General features: G+C 42.6%; 1 protein-coding gene and 1 pseudogene across 1 annotated transcript in view; one reads left to right on the forward strand and one right to left on the reverse strand.

The window, feature by feature from the left end:
* Nucleotides 1-506: 506 nt before the first annotated feature.
* LOC126298323 (uncharacterized) lies at nucleotides 507-1,344 on the reverse strand (annotated as a pseudogene).
* Nucleotides 1,345-16,064: 14,720 nt separating this feature from the next.
* Nucleotides 16,065-17,818, forward strand: part of LOC126298324 (uncharacterized) — an 897,680-nt gene continuing 895,926 nt past the window's right edge. Inside the window, exon 1 of the mRNA XM_049989621.1 lies at nucleotides 16,065-16,144. The gene's annotated coding sequence lies outside the window, so the exon portion shown is untranslated. The remainder of the gene's footprint in view (nucleotides 16,145-17,818) is intronic.

The raw sequence follows: 17,818 nt of genomic DNA on the forward strand, positions 1-17,818 counted from the left end.
ATGTTTGTGCCAAGGTTTTTAATAAATGTATAAATGAATAAATATAAATGTTGTCTTATTTCGAATCCTTGTAGACCACATAACTTAGGATACGTGGAAGGAATAATAATATATAAGTTATTTTGTAACCATGCATTATTTAATTTTGATTTTATGAAATGTTCCACATGCTCGGTGATCTCCTCACTATAGGTTTGTGGAACGAACATCGTATCTAATGTGATAAACTATTGCACCACACCATAAAGAATGTTACTGGTAAGTAAGAATTTGACGTCAACTTGTACGATCACATGATATTACTACTTACTCCTGTGTTTATTGTAATCTATTATCATAATCTGTAAACTGTAAGATTGCAATGTATCACAATTAAAATTGTATTTAATGTCCACTGTATGCTGAATACCTGAAGATGTTCGTGTTGTGGTAACAGATACCAGAATAAAACTACAGTATCTATAGCATCTGTGGTGGACCGGAAGCAGTTTATTTATAGGTTAATTTTAAGTTATTTCAATAATTATCTTCTTGATCTCTGGATGACTATTGAGGAAATTTTTCTCCATTGGAAACACTGCAACAGCATTTAGCCTTTCAGAATTCATGATGCTACCTAGAAAAGTTTTTATTCTTTTCGTTGTCGAAAAGCAGCGTTCTGTCTCTGATGTAGTCATGGAAACTGTCAAGAGGGTTTTTACAGTTTCTTAATATCACTAAGAATATTGCTAGATTATTTTCCAAGATAAATTTCAGGAGCTCATTTAATGTACAGTATTCATGAACGACAGACCTACAATACATCACTTTTAAGTCAGTTTCAAGCTTTCTTTGTCAACCATGAGACATGCATCAGTGGTGAGCATTATATCTTGTGTAGGATGTTGATTCTTTAAACTAGTGAAGCATTTCTTGTTGAACAATGTAGGAATTACTAAGTGTTTAGTGGAAAAATATCTGTCCATTATAAAAACATAAATAAAGTCTCACACTTTTTGAACTTCTCTCATGAATGTCTTTCAAGAATTCTCACAGTATGTTTTACAAAAAAACAGTTTTTAAATTAACTTTAAACACACTAATTTCTTGATGTTGCACTTGTTTGTAAATTATTTCAACATAAGGCAAAAATCTGATGAGAAAGCTCTCACCAAAACTTGAAATTATGATCAGTCAGTTATTTTAAAACTTTTGTTACTTCTGCATTGGTTCATCTGCATTTGATATTGGCTGAATTTCAGTAAGGCAGATTTTTAAAGGTTGCAGATTTTCGTGATCTCTGTTTATGGTCCTTGTGTTGAAGTATTACGTTGTAGAGCATGGACGTAGAATACTCAAATCCATATGTTTCTTGAAAATGGACGCATGTTGCGGTGATCTTGAAAAGAATGTTGGAATAGTCAGAATAATAAGAGAAAAATAGTCTTGCGTTTCGTGTAATACTTGCTGCATTTCTCATTACTGAATTACGTTGTTGTGCACTGCAGTAAATGAAAAGCGTATTACCATAAACTACTTTTATTGTTGCACCGTCAAAGTTCAGACCTACCGTATCAGTTTTTATTCGTTTCCTTCAAAGATAATGTCCAGTTGTTCTGAAATACGTTTCGACGTACCATTAGTACTTTGATTTTCTCCCCCCCCCCCCCCCCCCCCACCACCTCTCCCGAAGGAAACGTTCAAATATTTCTCAGTTGATTGCGTACTGTAGAACAAGGACACTTGGAGTCTTCCATCATCTGTGACAGCTACAGAACAAGCTTTTCTAATTACCATTCGTATTTCCTCATGGTATATTTGTAGCAGGCACTCCATTATGTCATTCTGATTGGTCTCAGAAGCAACTTTCAAGACTGCACTGGTTTCTAAATGATTCTTCAAAAGTGGAACTTATATAGACGCTAAATTTACTAATTCTTTACATATCCCCACATTTACTAAATCATATTCTTCATTCTGTCCAAGCAAGGGCGTTTGAGTTTCCACGAAGCAAAATGCAGTCTATTATTTTGGACAAAATTTCACTGTTATTTTTAACCTTTGTGCGTATTATGCTCTTTGATTGGAAGTCTGCATGCCTCGCTAAGTTTCTCCCTAATAGTTAAGGATGCTAAAAGCGACACTGGAGCTACATTATCAATGCGCTTCTTTGACTTCTTACGTTTTTCGCTTTCTCCTTCCATTTCGTTTATGTTTCTAAAACCATCTTTTATCCACGTTATATCACCTCCAAACCGCAGACACGGAAAGCTAATCAGTGCATTTTTTTACTTCACAGCCACAAAGCCAACTTTTCAGTTGGTACCATCCAGAATGAAAGCTGCGAATAGTCTTCTTCGTGTTGCTTACCTCTGATTAGTTACCTGAATATCATTGTTGAACGAGCTCTCTTCTTAGCTGTAGCTTACTCATGGAGAGACAGCGGTGAAACCTCAAGGTGTTGAAGTTCACTTACAGTCGAATTCATCTTGGGGATTTAAGTCCGTTCCGTAAAACGAAAGAACGAAAGAGAAAAAGGAGTCAAATAGAATAGCTGGGAGCAGGATAATAACCTAACTTCACATATTACATCGTTTAAGAAAGTGGTAAAGGGTTAACCACACCACATCCAGAGGGAAAAAAAGAAAAAGAATACTACCTTCCACCGCCACGCCTGGCCAGTTTCGGCTCTGCGGGAGCGACCGTGCCCTCTGTCACTCACTCATAGCTCACTACATGCACATGCGCACAACAGCCAAACACAACGCCGCTGGACCGGTAAAGTGCCCGGTTCCTTGCAAAGGTTCTCCTCTCTTTTTCATAAACTGGGGGATGATTATTGACACTGTGCTTCAGGACTACATATTGTACAAATATAAACAAAGAATTTAAAATAGGCCTTATTAAAGTTAGCGATGATGTCAAGCGCAGCTCCACAGTGCATTTATGCGAGCTGCCACTTTCTGGCGGTAACGAGAATCGGACTGGGTCCTCCGCATAGCAGCCATCTACACTGATTATTCGGCATGAACGTGGACTGTGAAACAGTAATAACAATCTATTTACATGAATGCTTAGTACCTCGTTTTAGCGTAGCTTTCAAGAAATTATAGTTAAGAGAAATTTGAAAAACATTCGTCCGAAATTTGAGAAGTATACGTATCGTATATTAAATTAAAGTAATCTAACAGCAACAAATTCTCAGCTTTTTGACGGTGTCAAAATATGCACGATTTTTGAGTGCATTCTCGATTTCCAGTATTTTAGTTAGCACGACTGTGGACACAGGTCTGTAGACGATGGCTGTAAGAGCGTGGAATTGAAGGGTGCGCAGTTTCTTTCGCTTGTTTCCGTTTACTTTACGGAAGGCAACTTTCTGTTATTTATTTTATCTTAATGGGGGTCTTTCCCTTTCTGACAATGATTTGTTTGGCCCATGAGAGAGCGCCACGGAGATGCTGAGAAATCTAGACTGGCAGATACTTGAAGATAACTGCAAACTTTCCCGTATAAGCCTACTTACCAAGTTTCAAGAATCAGTTTTAAGTGAGGATCTGCTTACATATCGCTCCCGTAGGAGCCTCAAAGACAAGATAAGACTCACTGTAGCGCGCACAGAGGCGTTTAAGCACTTATTCGTACTTGAATGGAACGGGAAGAAACCCGTAGGGAGTGCTACTTGCGGTGTATTTATACATCTACAGCTACGTACATATTCCGCATGCCACCATATGGTGCGTTTCGGAGGGTACCCTGCACCTCTATTAGTCATTTCCTTTACTGTCCACCCACAAATAGAGTGAGGGAAAAACTACTATCTATATGCCCTAATTTCTCTACTCTATATCTTAGTGGACCTTAAGAGAAATGTGCGGCGGTGGTGATAGAATCGTTCTGCAGTAAGCTTCAAGTGCCGGTTCCCTAAATTTTCTCAATAGTGTTTCTTGAAAAGAACGTTGTCATCCCTCCGGGGATTCACATTTGAGTTCCTGAAGCCTCTCCGTAATACTTGCACGTTGTTCGAACCTACCGGTATCTAATATAGCAGCCCTGCCTCCGAATTGCTTCGATGTCTTCCTTTAATCCGACCTGGTGCGGATCCCGAACACTCTAGTAGTAGTCAAGAGTAGCTCGCACTAGTGTCCCATACGTGATCTCCTTTACAAATGAATCAAACTTCCCTAAAAGTCTCACCGAGCGAGGTGGTGCAGTGGTTAGCACACTGGACTCGCAATCGGGAAGACGACGGCCATCCCGCTTTAGGTTTTTCGTGATTTCCCTAATTCACTCCAAGCAAATGCCAGGATGGTTCGTTTGAAAGGGCACGGCCGACTTCCTTCCCCGTCCTTCCCTAATCCAATGAGACCAATGACCTAGCTGTTCGGTCTCTTCTCCCAAACTACTCAACTCAACCCTAAAATTCCCTCAATAAACCGAAGTCGACCACTCACCTTCCCTAAGATACTTACATGATCGTTCTATTTCATAACATTTTGCAGTGTTAATGTGTTAAGCAGCACACTACTAACGCCGTATTCGAATATTACAGGCTTGTTTCTCCTAGTCGTCTTCATTAATATGGATATTACTACTATGAGAGCTAACTGCCATTCATCACAGAAACTAGAAAGTTTGTCTAAGTAATCTTGTATCCTCCTACAGTCACTCAACGACTACATCTTCCTTTACACCAAAACGTAATCAACAAACAGTGGCAGATTGCTGCTCACAATGTCCACCAGATCTTTTATATAGCAGCAGAGAAATGCTCCTGTCGGAGCAGAAAAAATGCGAATATGTTCCTGTTCATTTAAAAGACTGACCGAAAATTCGGGTACCAGCTGCCTCATTCCACCTTCATCAGCACCTTTAAAATTTTTAACAAAAATTTTTGTGCAAATATAGCTGCGCTTTTTTAGATATTAAACTCACCTCAAACTCCCACAAGCTCCCCTATCTGCAACTCACTCACACCCACTAGCCCATCGCAGTAAATGTCTCATACCCATCCACTCCTAGTTGCCCTTTCTCACTCTCATTCAGCCCAACTCAGTGTCATTAACTCTTTGTGTCTGTCTGTCATTGTCTGCTGTGTCACAGCCACAATTCCCTTCGTTCTGTTCTACATCTGAAGTATCCTCTTACTATTACTGTCTCCCTCTTACTGCTAATGTCTTATTCGTTCCTCCCTACTATTGCTGCCTCTTCTCACTGTCACTCTTTCTGTCTCTCTTCCTCTTTGTCATTGTCATATACTCTGTCTCTCAATATCACTGACTCTCACCCACTTCCACTTTTTCATTCTCATTATTCCTCCCCCCCCCCCTCCCACCTCTCACCCTGGCACTGTTGCCTTCAAAAAAATGTTCAAATGTGTGTGAAATCTTATGGGACTTAACTGCGAAGGTCATCAGTCCCTAAGCTTACACACTACTTAACCTAAATTATCCTAAGGACAAACACACACACCCATGCCCGAGGAAGGACTCGCACCTCCACCGGGATCAGCCGCACAGTCCATGATTGCAGCGCCTTTGACCGCTTGGCTAATCCCGACTATCGCCTTCACTGTATTCTCTATTACTAGTACTGTTCTGTCACTGTCAACTATTTTCCACTGTCACTGTGTTTCTCTTTCTCTCACACTACCATTATCTACTTCGCTCTTTCTATAACACAACCACTGTCTACTATTTTTCAGTGTTTATTACTTTTCCGTCCTTTACCACTTCTTCTCTCTCAGGATAAAAAAGATGGAATGTGATCGTACACCAAAATTTTTTGGAAAATTTTTAAAGGCGCTGGTACTTACTTTTTCAGTCATACTCTTTTAAAAAACAGAAACATATTCGCATTTTTTGTGCTCCGATAGGAGCATTTTTCCGCTGGCTCCCTTCTTTCCCTTCTGCAACAGGGCATGTAACTCAAATGAAAAGAAATGTACTGGTCAGTAAGATTTTTTATACTTTACTTACGTGAAACTTAATGATGCAAAACTACTAACTTTACATCTCATACCAAATTTTAAGTACAAAAAAATTTTCCTTGTGCTTCAGTACTACAGCACGGTGTTACCAGATGACAACGGAGACACTTGACAGCACATTTGTGAGTTCTACGTCACTCTGTATGCTACGTTTTCGCCTCAAACCGGATTTTACGTGCGTATTTTACGTTTACAAATAGGAAAACTTTAAACCTCTGTATCTCGGAAACGGATAAAGACAAAGAAAACTGCCAAGCTGTTCGAGATCGATATCTTAGAAATACATCGTGAAAATTACAGCTATTTGCTGTACATAGCCCTCTCGTATTCCACGGCTGGGTTTTGGTAGCAAAAAAAAGTTTTTGTGGTATTTCTTGACAGTGAATAAAAGTTTTTGAAAACGGAGAGATAGCTCTTCTAGATAAATGCCTAGAGAACATATCGTTAAAATTTAAGCAATTTGCTGCGGTTATTAATTATTTAGATTTCGCTTTATGACGAATTTTATGTGTAGAAGTAGGATTGAATCTCTGTATCTTGGAGATGGGTGAAGATAACAAGAAAGTTATCAACGTTGTTTGAGATCGGGAGCTTAGGAATACATCGCCAATATTTCAGCCGTTTGCTGTGCATAGCCTTCTTGGAAGTCTTGCGTTTTGGTTCGCTGGTGACGGCGAAAATATAGTAAAAAATTATTTCGGGGTTTTCAGAGAAAACGCCCGTGAACTAATGGTGCCTGTTTAAGTCCCATAAATCCCACCGTAGACTACACCAAATGCAAAATTAACCAACAGATTTGCTCCATACCTAAGAAGGAGGTAGTATGTAGTATTATCATATGTGATTGCAGGCTTTCTGGGCCTATTTCAGCTGTGAAATCTTCTCGTGTTATCAGCCGAGTGGCGTCGTCGTCTTGTTGCAACGTTTCAATGGATTCAGTACCCATCATTTTCAGGCCCTCCAGGGTGTAAGAATTGTAGAGGTAGACTAAGGCAGAATGCAGTGTGCAGATTCGAATGGATGTACAATGAGGTAACAGAAGTCATGGGATATATCCTAATACCGCTTCAAACCTCCTTTTGACCGGCGTAGTACAGCAAGTCCCCTGCACAAATAGTGAGCTATGTTGTCTCTATAGCCGTCCATACTTGCGAAAGTGTTGTCAATGCAGGTTTTTGTGCACGAACTGACTACTCGATTATGTCCAATAAATGACAGACTGGATTTATGACGGGTGTTCTGGGGGGCCAAACCATTCTCTCGAACTGTCCAGATTCTTCTTCAAACCCATATCAGTTCTTACCGACTCAAATCGGGAAGCATCTTACCAGGTCACGGTTTTCCAGTAGTCTAGGATCCAACTGATATGGTAACGAACCCAGGAGAGGCGCTGCTGGCGATGTAGTGCTGTTAGCAAAGACGCTTGCGTCGTTCGTCTGCGGCCATAGCCCATAACGCCAAATTTCGGCATACTATCCTAACGGATATGTTCCTCGTACGACCCACATTGATTTCTGCGGTTATTTCACGCAGATTTTTTTGTTGCTAGCACTGAAAACTACACAAACACCGCTGCACTCAGTCGTTAAGAGAAGGCCGCCGGCCACTGCGTTATCCGTGATGAGAGATAATGCCTGAAATTTCGTATTCTCGGCACACTCTCGACACTGCGGCTCTCAGAATACTGAACTCCCTAACGATTTTCGAAATGAAATGTCCCATGCACCTAGCTCCAGCTACCATTCCTCGTTCAAAGTCTATAAATTGCCGTCGAGCGGCAAGGATCACATCGGATTTCTTTTCACATGACTAACCTGAGTAAAAATGACTACTCGGCCAATGCACTGCCGTTTTATACCCTGTGTACGCTCTACTACCGCCATCTGCGTTTGTGCATATCGCTATTCCATTTCTTTTGTCACGTCAGTGTAGGTCGCAGTAGCTATGCAGAGACGAAGATTACACAGGATAGACTATCGTGGTGAGCTGCATAAGACCAGTCTTCGGACTAAAGACAATAACAACAACAACAAAATCATCCATTCGCGACTGTAGTTTGTCTTCACTAGAGACAAACAGTACAATGAAACTTCCTGGCAGATTAAAACTGTGTGCCGGACCGAGACTCGAACTCGGGAACCCAGTCTGTGGCTAAGCTCTCCGCAATACCCTTTCTTTCAGGAGTGCTAGTTCTGCAACGTTCGCAGGAGAGCTTCTGTAAAGTTTGGAAGGTAGGAGACGAGGTACTGGCAGAAGTAAAGCTGTGAGGAGGGGGCGTGAGTCGTGCTTGGGTAGTTCAGCTGGACAAATAGATGTCGCCGGCACGGTAGCTCATCGTGTACGGTCAGAGAGCTGGTTGGCCTCTGTAATAAAAAATTGAGTAGAAGGATCAACAAACGAACTTGACCGAATGTCATGTGACGTCCACAACGACCAAACACAACGATTAAAAAAAAAAAAGTTGGTAGAGCACTTGCCCGTGAAAGGCAAGGTCCCGTGTTCGAGTCTCCGTCCGGCACACAGTTTTAAACTGCCAGGAAGTTTCATATCAGCTCACACTCCGCTGCAGAGTGAAAATCTCATTCTGGAAACAGTACATTGTAATAAGGAAAACGAAGGTGCTTCAGGTACGTGCAGTTAACATGCATTCCTTCTCCAGCTATAGAGTTCAAGGATTCGAAAAACTTCCTCTAGGACTGCTGAGAATAATTTTGGTAATGCGGAATCTCCTTGCCTGACTCTATTTTTCATTTACATCGTTTCTCACATGATGTATTGTCATCCATACAGATTCCATCATTGAATGGCTGCAGATGGTTTCCAAGTAGCCAGATACAGCCATTTCCAATGGGTTCAGTTGGACTAAAGAACCTAATTCCTTCCATGTAAAGGCAGTCCACACCATTATGAAGCCACGACCAGCTTGCACAGTGCCTTGTCGACAAAGTGGATCCATAGCTTCGTGGGCTCTGCGCAACACTCGAACGCTACCATCAGCTCTTACCAACTGAAATCCGGACTCATCTGACGAGGTCACGATTTTCCAGTCGTCAGTGATATGACCACGAGCCCGGGAAAGGCGCTGCAGGCGAAGTCGTGCTGTTAGCAAAGGCACTCACATCGGTCGTCTGCGGCCATAGCCCGTGAACTCCTTATTTCGCCGCACTGTCCATAAGGATACGTACGTCGTGCGTCCCACATTGATGTATGCGGTTGTTTCAAGCAGTATTGCTTGTCTTTTAGCATTGACAACTCTACGCTAAAGCTCGGTCGTTAATTGAAGCCCGTCGGCCCCTGCGTTGTTCGCCGTGAGATGTAATGCCCGAAATTTAGTGTTCTTGGCACTCTCTTGACACTGTGGATCTCGTAATATTGAATTAACTAATGATTTTCGAAATAGGATGTACCATGCTTCTAGAGTCAACTACGATTTCGCGTTCAAAGTCTATTTATTCCCGCTGTGCGGCCATCATCATGTCGGACATCTTTTCTCATCATTCACCAGAGTACAAATGGAGCCCCGCCAACACCGTGTCCTTTTATACTTTGTGTACATGACACTACCACCATCTAAACATGCTTATATCGCTATCCCATGACATTTGTTGAGTCTACGCCTTGTCTCCAAAGTGCTGCCAGTAACTATTTTATTGAAACCGTCTCAAACAACGTCCCTAAATCTATCAGTGCCAGAAGAAGTTGAAAGTGCCACTTATATTTCTTTTCCATAATTTCGTCGGTGACTTGCTAATACTCGACTGTACTTGCACTATATCCATTTCTAAAGCCAAACGGTTCCTTTTGCCTAATTAAGACATACTGTTTGTTCTCTGCAGCTGGTGATGAGTTCAGTGAATATATATCCCTGTATGGAAAGACTGCTAGGTGTATAGTTTCTTAATGTCGTGTCAGTCTCCTTTCAATAGAAGGAGAATAATTACATGCAATATCTTCCCTATTTTTAGAAAGAAAAATATTATGGATCAGTAGCTGAAGAGACCGCAAAATGTCGAAACGAAAGGCAAAACGACATATGCTCGTTCCAGTCAAACCATCAAACCATAAAATGTCATCGTATCAACCGCCAAATGCAGGGGGCAGATCGTATCTTGCCCTCATTCCCACATTTCGCGTTTGCTGTTCTTATGTCTGATTTATAATGATGAACATTTCATAATGAGGCATTAACTTCGAAGACGGTAATGACAGAATAGATAAGTAAAGAGATCGCCTGGTTATCGAGGCGGCGTGAAGGGAAAACACGGGACCCATTGTCGGAATGGACGGCGGTTCAAATCACCGTCCTACCATCCAAAAAATGGTTCATATGGCTCTGAGCACTATGAGACTTAACATCTGAGGTCATCAGTCCCCTAGAACTTAGAACTACTTAAACCTAACTAACCAAAGAACATCACACACATCCATGCCCGAGGCAGGATTCGAACCAGCCACCGTAGCGGTCGCGCGGTTCCAGACTGAAATGCCTAGAACCGCTCCGCCACAAAGGCCGGCCGTATCATCCAGATTTAGGTTTTTTGTCATTTTCCTAAATCGCGTAAGGCAAACGCCTGGATGATTCCTTTGAAAGGCAACCACCTGTATGTTTCCTTTGAAGGGATGCTGTCGGTTTACTGCGCTACCTTTTCCCAATCAGAGCTTGTGCTAATCTTCTTCTTTTTACGTAAGTTACCTGTAGAAGTGTAAGATTTATTTACTGAAATAGTAACATAGTTGTCCACCTTCAGAATGGAACAGAGAAGATGAAATTTGTTCAACTTACAGAATTTTTCATGTAATCAGTGTTGTCAAAGAGTAAATTCAACTATAATTACAGTGATACAATACATTTAACATCTTCACATACAGGGACTCCAGGATGAATGGACAGTATTCAGAGATATTACAGACGTCCATGCGAAGCAAAAACGTCTAGTAAACATGGACTCAAAAATGCATACCTTAAGAGTTATGAACAGTTCTACGTCTTCGATACCTTGAAACAAATGTCTTATACTGCAAACTCTTTGCTTTCCATTATTCAGGAGGAGGTAGTATAGACCAAAACAAGAAAAAATTGTCTAGCAAATATTGGCTATAAAATTCATAACTTACGTGATACGAGCACTTGTTCAGTAGACTAGTTTTGTTTAGCAGTATCGAAGATGAAGTGCTCGTAGCTCGTAAGGTGTACATTTTAGGCCCATGTTTACTAGCCATTTTCTGCTTCGAATGACAATTCGTGTTATACCTCTATGTCTAGACAATTCCTCCTGGGATACCCGGTGTATTATAAACAAAAGGGGTCTAAAAACTGAGCCAAGTAGCACCCGTTTTGTGACTGATATACAATGTGATTTTTGTCTTTTTACACACACTAGCTCCATCCTGTCAAATTAGTACATCTGCATTGACATTCCGCAAGCAACGGTACGATTATCGATTTTCTTTCCTACTCCATAAACGTACTGAAAGATGGAAAAGCCTTTGCACGTACCGTAGTCTTCTTATCTCTTTCCGATGATCTCTACGCGAGATATACGACGATAGCAACATGGTGGTCGCACAGTCTGCTTCGAATACAGTTTCTCTAAATTCACACAACTGGGTTTCGCGAGAACTACGTCATCTTTTCTCCGAGGATTTCCATTTAAGTTCCCCGACCATTTCTGTTGTACATCCGTACCGACTACGAGGAGCGTTCAATAAGTGATGCAACATATTCTTTTCACGCCCAGTTCCGGTTGAAAAATGCGGAATTTGTCGTGAAACATTGTAGAATATTACCGCTTCAGTCCCTATAGTTTCATGAAGTTCCGGTAGGTGACAGCGCTATTGATAGCCTTCAAAATGGCGTCTGTAAATGTTCAAATGTGTGTGAAATCTTATGGGACTTAACTGCTAAGGTCATCAGTCCCTAAGCTTACACACTACTTAACCTAAATTATCCTAAGTAAAAACACACACACCCATGCCCGAGGGAGGACTCGAACCTCCGCCGGCACCAGCCGCACAGTCCAAGACTGCAGTCTCATAGACAGCTCGGCTAATCCCGCGCGGCCCGAAGTTATCGGGAGATCTCTGGCGACGGTGTCTGACGACCGTTGTCGGTGTCATTGTGAGTGCAGCCTAACACGAAGCTACATTTGAGCTAAGAAGCGTTAGCCGAAGTTACTAGGGGTTTACGTACTGTTTTTGCAAACAGTTTAGCTATTTAGTGATGGAAGACGCGCCTTAGACCTTTTTTTTTTTAATCTCATTTTGTTCGCTCAATCTGCTCGGGGCGGACGTTGTAAGACATCCGATTAAGTTCGTTGTTGATAGATTAACTCAGTTTTTTTTTTTTTTTTTTTTTTTTTTGTTACAGAGGGCAGCTAACCCTCTGACCGAACACGATGAGCTACCGTGCCGGCACTGCTCGGCTAATCCTGTGCGACTGAGGTGCATTCCAAGCAGAGAGCTGTCACTGCGTTTTTTTGACGGAAAACCAGAGCATCGCAGATATTCACAGGCTCTTGCAGAATGTCTACGGAGTTCTGGCAGCGAACAAAATCACGGTGAGTCGTTGTGCAAGTCATCTGTCATCAAGGTCGAGCAGACCTGTCCGATTTCCCGCGTGCCGGCCGGCCGCACACAGCTACGACTCCTGCAGTGTTGGAACGGGCGGACACACTCATTCGAGATGATCGACGGATCACAATCAAACACCTCACTGCATAACTGGACGTCTCTGTTGGTGGTGCTGATACAATCATCCACCAGTTGGAGTACTCAAAGGTGTATGCGCAGTGAGTTCCTCGCTGCCTAACAGAAGACCATAAACAGCAACGAAGAACCTTCTGTGGGGAATTCTTTGCGCATTACGAGGCTGATCGTGACAATTTTTTGTCAAACGTCATAACAGGTATGAAACATGGGGTCATCAGTTCGAACCAGAAACAAAAGGGCAATTCGTGGTGTGGCGCCACATCATCCCTTCCCCGAAGAAAAAGTTCAAAACCGCAACCTCAGCCGGCAAAGTAATGGCGACGGTGTTCTGGGAGTCTACAGAATTTGTTCTGTTTGATTTCCTCTCTCATGGTGCAACGATCAACTCTGAGAACTCTCTCAATGGAGAGACGTCTACAGATGTTAAAGTAACCTCTGGCGTGCCACAAGGGAGTGTTATGGGGTCATTGCTTTTCACAATATATATAAATGACCTAGTAGATAGTGTCGGAAGTTCCATGCGGCTTTTCGCGGATGATGCTGTAGTATACAGAGAAGATGCAGCATTAGGAAATTGCAGTAAAATGCAGGAAGATCTGCAGTGGATAGGCACTTGTTGCAGAGAGTGGCAACTTACCCTTAACATAGACTTATGTAATGTATTGCGAATACATAGAAAGAAGGATCCTTTATTGTATGATTATATGATAGCGGAACAAACACTGGTAGCAGCTACTTCTGTAAAATATCTGGGAATATGCGTGCAGAACGATTTGAAGTGGAATGATCATATAAAATTAATTGTTGGTAAGGTGGGTACCAGGTTGAGTCCTTAGAAAATGTAGTCCATCAACAAAGGAGGTGGCTTACAAAACACTCGTTCGACCTATACTTGAGTATTGCTCATCAGTGTGGGATCCATACCAGGTCGGGTTGACAGAGAAGGTAGAGAAGATCCAAAGAAGAGCGGCGCGTTTCGTCACATGGTTATTTGGTAAGTGTGAGAGCGTTACGGAGATGTTTAGCAAACTCAAGTGGCAGACTCCGCAAGAGATTCGCTCTGCATCTGTAGCTTGCTGTCCAGGTTTCGGGAGAGTGCGTTTCTGGATGAGGTATCGAATATATTGCTTCCCCCTACTTATACCTCCCGAGGAGATCACGAATGTAAAATTAGAGAGATTCGAGCGCTCATGAAGGCTTTCCGGCAGTCGTTCTTCCCTCGAACCATAAGCGACTTGAACAGAAAAGGGAGGTAATGACAGTGGCACGTAAAGTGCCCTCCGCCACACACCGTTGGGTGGCTTGCGGAGTATAAATGTAGATGTAGACGTATTATGCTACCCTCAGGAAACTGACGAAACGTCTTCAGCATGGTCGTCGCCACAAAAATGGAAACTAAATTCTCCTCCTCCATGACAAAGCACAGGCCTCACAAAAGTCTTCGCAACCGAGGGGAGCCCACGAAACTACATTGAACGGTTCTTACTCATCCGTCCTATAGCCATACTCTTGCGTCTTCCGACTTCCATCTTTCTGGCCCAACGAAGGACGCACTCAGCGGGGAGCAGTGTAAAACACATTGGACTTTTTTTTCAGAAATCGCCGAAATGTGCACGAATAATTGGGAAATTGGGTCATCCACTCCCGCAAAATTGGGAGCTTGTTTTATATCTGAATCTTTCGAGAAGCCCTCTCTCAAAATACACCACTGTAATGGACGAAATAGTGTCTGTCTGTTATAGTCCTGGTGTTTACAGAACAGTGCGATGTGTGCCCGAAGGCTTACTACACTACTGACCATTAAAATTGCTACACCACGAAGATGACGTGCTACAGACGTGAAATTTAACCAACAGGAAGAAGATGCTGTGATATGCAAATGATTAGCTTTTCAGAGCATTCACACAAGGTTGGCGCCGGTGGCGACACCTACAACGTGCTGACATGAGGAAAGTTTCCAACCGATTTCTCATACACAAACAGCAGTTGATCGGTGTTGCCTGGTGAAACGTTGTGATGCCTCGTGTAAGGAGGAGAAATGCGTACCATCACGTTTCCGACTTTGATAAAGGTCGGATTGTAGCCTATCGCGATTGCGGTTTATCGTATCGCGACATTGCTGCTCGCGTTGGTCGAGATCCAAAGACTGTTAGCAGAATATGGAATCGGTGGGTTCAGGAGGGTAATGCCGAACGCCGTGCTGGATCCCAACGGCCTCATATCACTAGCAGTCGAGATGACAGACACCTTATCCGCATGGTTGTGATAGATCGTGCAGCCACGTCTCGATACCTGAGTCAACGGATGGGGACATTTGCAAGACATCAACCATCTGCACGAACAGTTCGACGACGTTTGCAGCAGCATGGTCTGTCAGCTCGGAGACCATGGCCGCGGTTACTCTTGACGATGCATCACAGACAGGAGCGCCTGCGATGATGTATTCAAAGATGAACCTGGGTGCACGAATGGCAAAACCTCATTTTTTCGGATGAAACCAGGTTCTGTTTACAGCATCATGATGGTCGCATCCGTGTTTATTGACATCGCGGTGAACGCACATTGGAAGCATGTAATCGTCATCGCCATACTGGCGTATCACCCGGCATAATGGTATGGGGTGCCATTGGTTACACGTCTCGGTCACCTCTCGTTCGCATTGACGGCACTTTGAACAGTGGACGTTACATTTTAGATGTGTTAAGACCCTTCATTCGATCCCTGTGAAACCCTACATTTCAGCAGGATAATGCACGACCGCATGTTGCAGGTCCTGTACGGGCCTTTCTGGATACAGAAAATGTTCGTCTGCAGCCCTGGCCATCACATTCTCCAGATCTCTCACCAATTGAAAACGTCCGGTCTATGGTGGCCGAGCAACTGGCTCGTCACAATACGCCAGTCACTACTCTTGATGAACTGTGGTATCGTGTTGAAACTGCATGATCAGCTGTACCTGTACACGCCATCCAATCTCTGTTTGACTCAATGCCCAGGCGTGTCTAGGCCGTTATTACGGCCAGAGGTGGTTGTTCTGGGTACTGATTTCTCAGGATCTATGCACCCAAATTGCGTGAAAATGTAATCACATATCAGTTCTAGTATAATATATTTGTCCAATGACTACCCATTTATCACTTGCATTTCTTCTTGGTGTAACAATTTTAATGGCCAGTTGCGTATTTATTCCTTTTACAAATAAGCGCGGAGCCTGCATTCTCTCGTCAGCTGTTTGACGCGCCGAAAGTTTTTGAGAAAAGTGCGCACGTACGGCGTTGTTGTACGACGAGAGATTGGGCGAGTGAGGGAGAACAAATGTGGGGAGTAGGGGGCTGGTATGAATCAGCGCGGTAGCCGGCGCGCGCGCTCGGCGCTAGTGCAGCACATCGATTGCGCGGCGCGGCGCGGCCGCAGTCAGTCGCGGGGACGACGCCGGCCGAGCGCCACGCTTGCACGCCACGCTCTCCGCAGGTAAGCACGCGTCGCTGCCGCGGCTCGACACGCCAGCCTCTCCGGCCGCTAGCTCAGTCCCTCTTTGCGCCACCATTCACTTCATTTCAGATTTTATTTCTTTCTGGCAACACGTGTTCTCCTTACTGTCGTCAACCTGCTACATACGTAACAATGCCTATTGTTTACGTGCAAAGAGTAACAAATTTAGCTGAAAACTAGAAGTTTTCAAACCGCGGGACTCCCATTCTCGCACTTATAAAAGAGAAATTAAATCATTTTCGAGTAGTTTGGCGAGTCCTTGTGTGTATTGCATGACCTACAAAAAGAGCGACGTACAAGAATGTACACCAACTGTGGAAGACAGGAAATGAAGCTGTTCTGTAAATTAAACTCCGATTTCAGTTCGCGTACTAAAAGAAAAAGCTACCAGTTGTGCCTTTAATTTTATATTTGTTTGGAACGTGACACACTCGAAATCTACGAGATCTTGTTGAATGCACCGACAGCACAATTGTTGATGTTTCCACGGAGTTTCATCTCTCATTGTTCTCACTACAAAAATACGAGCACACGTAGTTCATTATCAAGTCTTATGTTGGACATTTACTATTCTTTACTAATTATCATCATTATTATTGTTGTTAACATTATCATTATACCCTAGTAACAATGAGTATTTGTTTACGTGTGATGACTAACAAAATGAGCTATGTTAACATCAAAATTTTTCAGCAGTGAAACTTCAAAGGGAGAAGATACATTATTTTCCAGTAGGTGCGCAAGTTTGCATTAGTATATTGTATGACTAAATAAAACAACGGCGGACGGTAATTGATGCCAACTGAGGAAGATATAAAAGAAAGCTATTCTGTAAACCAAATTTCCATTTCAGCGTTCGCACTGAAGAGAAACCACCAGCACTGTCTTTTACTTTGTCTACGCTTAGAACTTGACGCTAACTCGAAATAGCGGAGGTCTTGTTGAATGTACTAAGGGCACAATTCTCAACGTTTGCACGGGGCTTTGTGTTCATTAGTAACATCTTGGTATTAAGAATTGTGCATACATAGTAGATTATGAAATCTTGTGATACATAGTTACTATTTATAACTGTGTATTGTTTTTATGATTTAACACTATTTTCCAAAATTTGTCAGTTTTTACAATGTCCTCTCCAATAAAAAACTTACAAAAATGTAACGCCCTTTCTCACATTATCTAAAACTCTCATTCTCGTGCGTCCTGGTAGTCTTCTTCCTTCCAGGGACTCTTCCTCCACAATCTCGACGAATCTGTCATCTTATGATTTCATAACATGACTAGTGTGAGTAATATTATAGCCAGGACAGGCAGCATTACACTTTCCAGTTCTGTAAACAAGTTTTAAACCGGTGTAAACTAGAAAAGTTAGGCAAAGAAACTTAATTGGGTTTTTTGCTAATTACTTTCACTGATTCTTCGCTTTGATTGAAACTGTCACGTCTGTGGGCGTTTGAGGGAGATGAAGCGCAGCCGCAAGCTGCACTATCTGCTCACCTCTAGAGGTACTAATTTTCGTGGATTTAGTAACTCTCTGTATTTAAGTATCGAGGAAATTTAAGGTTAATTCAAAGTCCCTCCAATTACCTCCAGCCGTCCCCGACATCTGAGTCGTCAGCAGATTTTGTGACTTGTCTACTCATTAACTCTATT

This window comes from Schistocerca gregaria, chromosome X (genome assembly GCF_023897955.1).
Source record: "Schistocerca gregaria isolate iqSchGreg1 chromosome X, iqSchGreg1.2, whole genome shotgun sequence".
Classification (NCBI taxonomy): domain Eukaryota; kingdom Metazoa; phylum Arthropoda; class Insecta; order Orthoptera; family Acrididae; genus Schistocerca; species Schistocerca gregaria.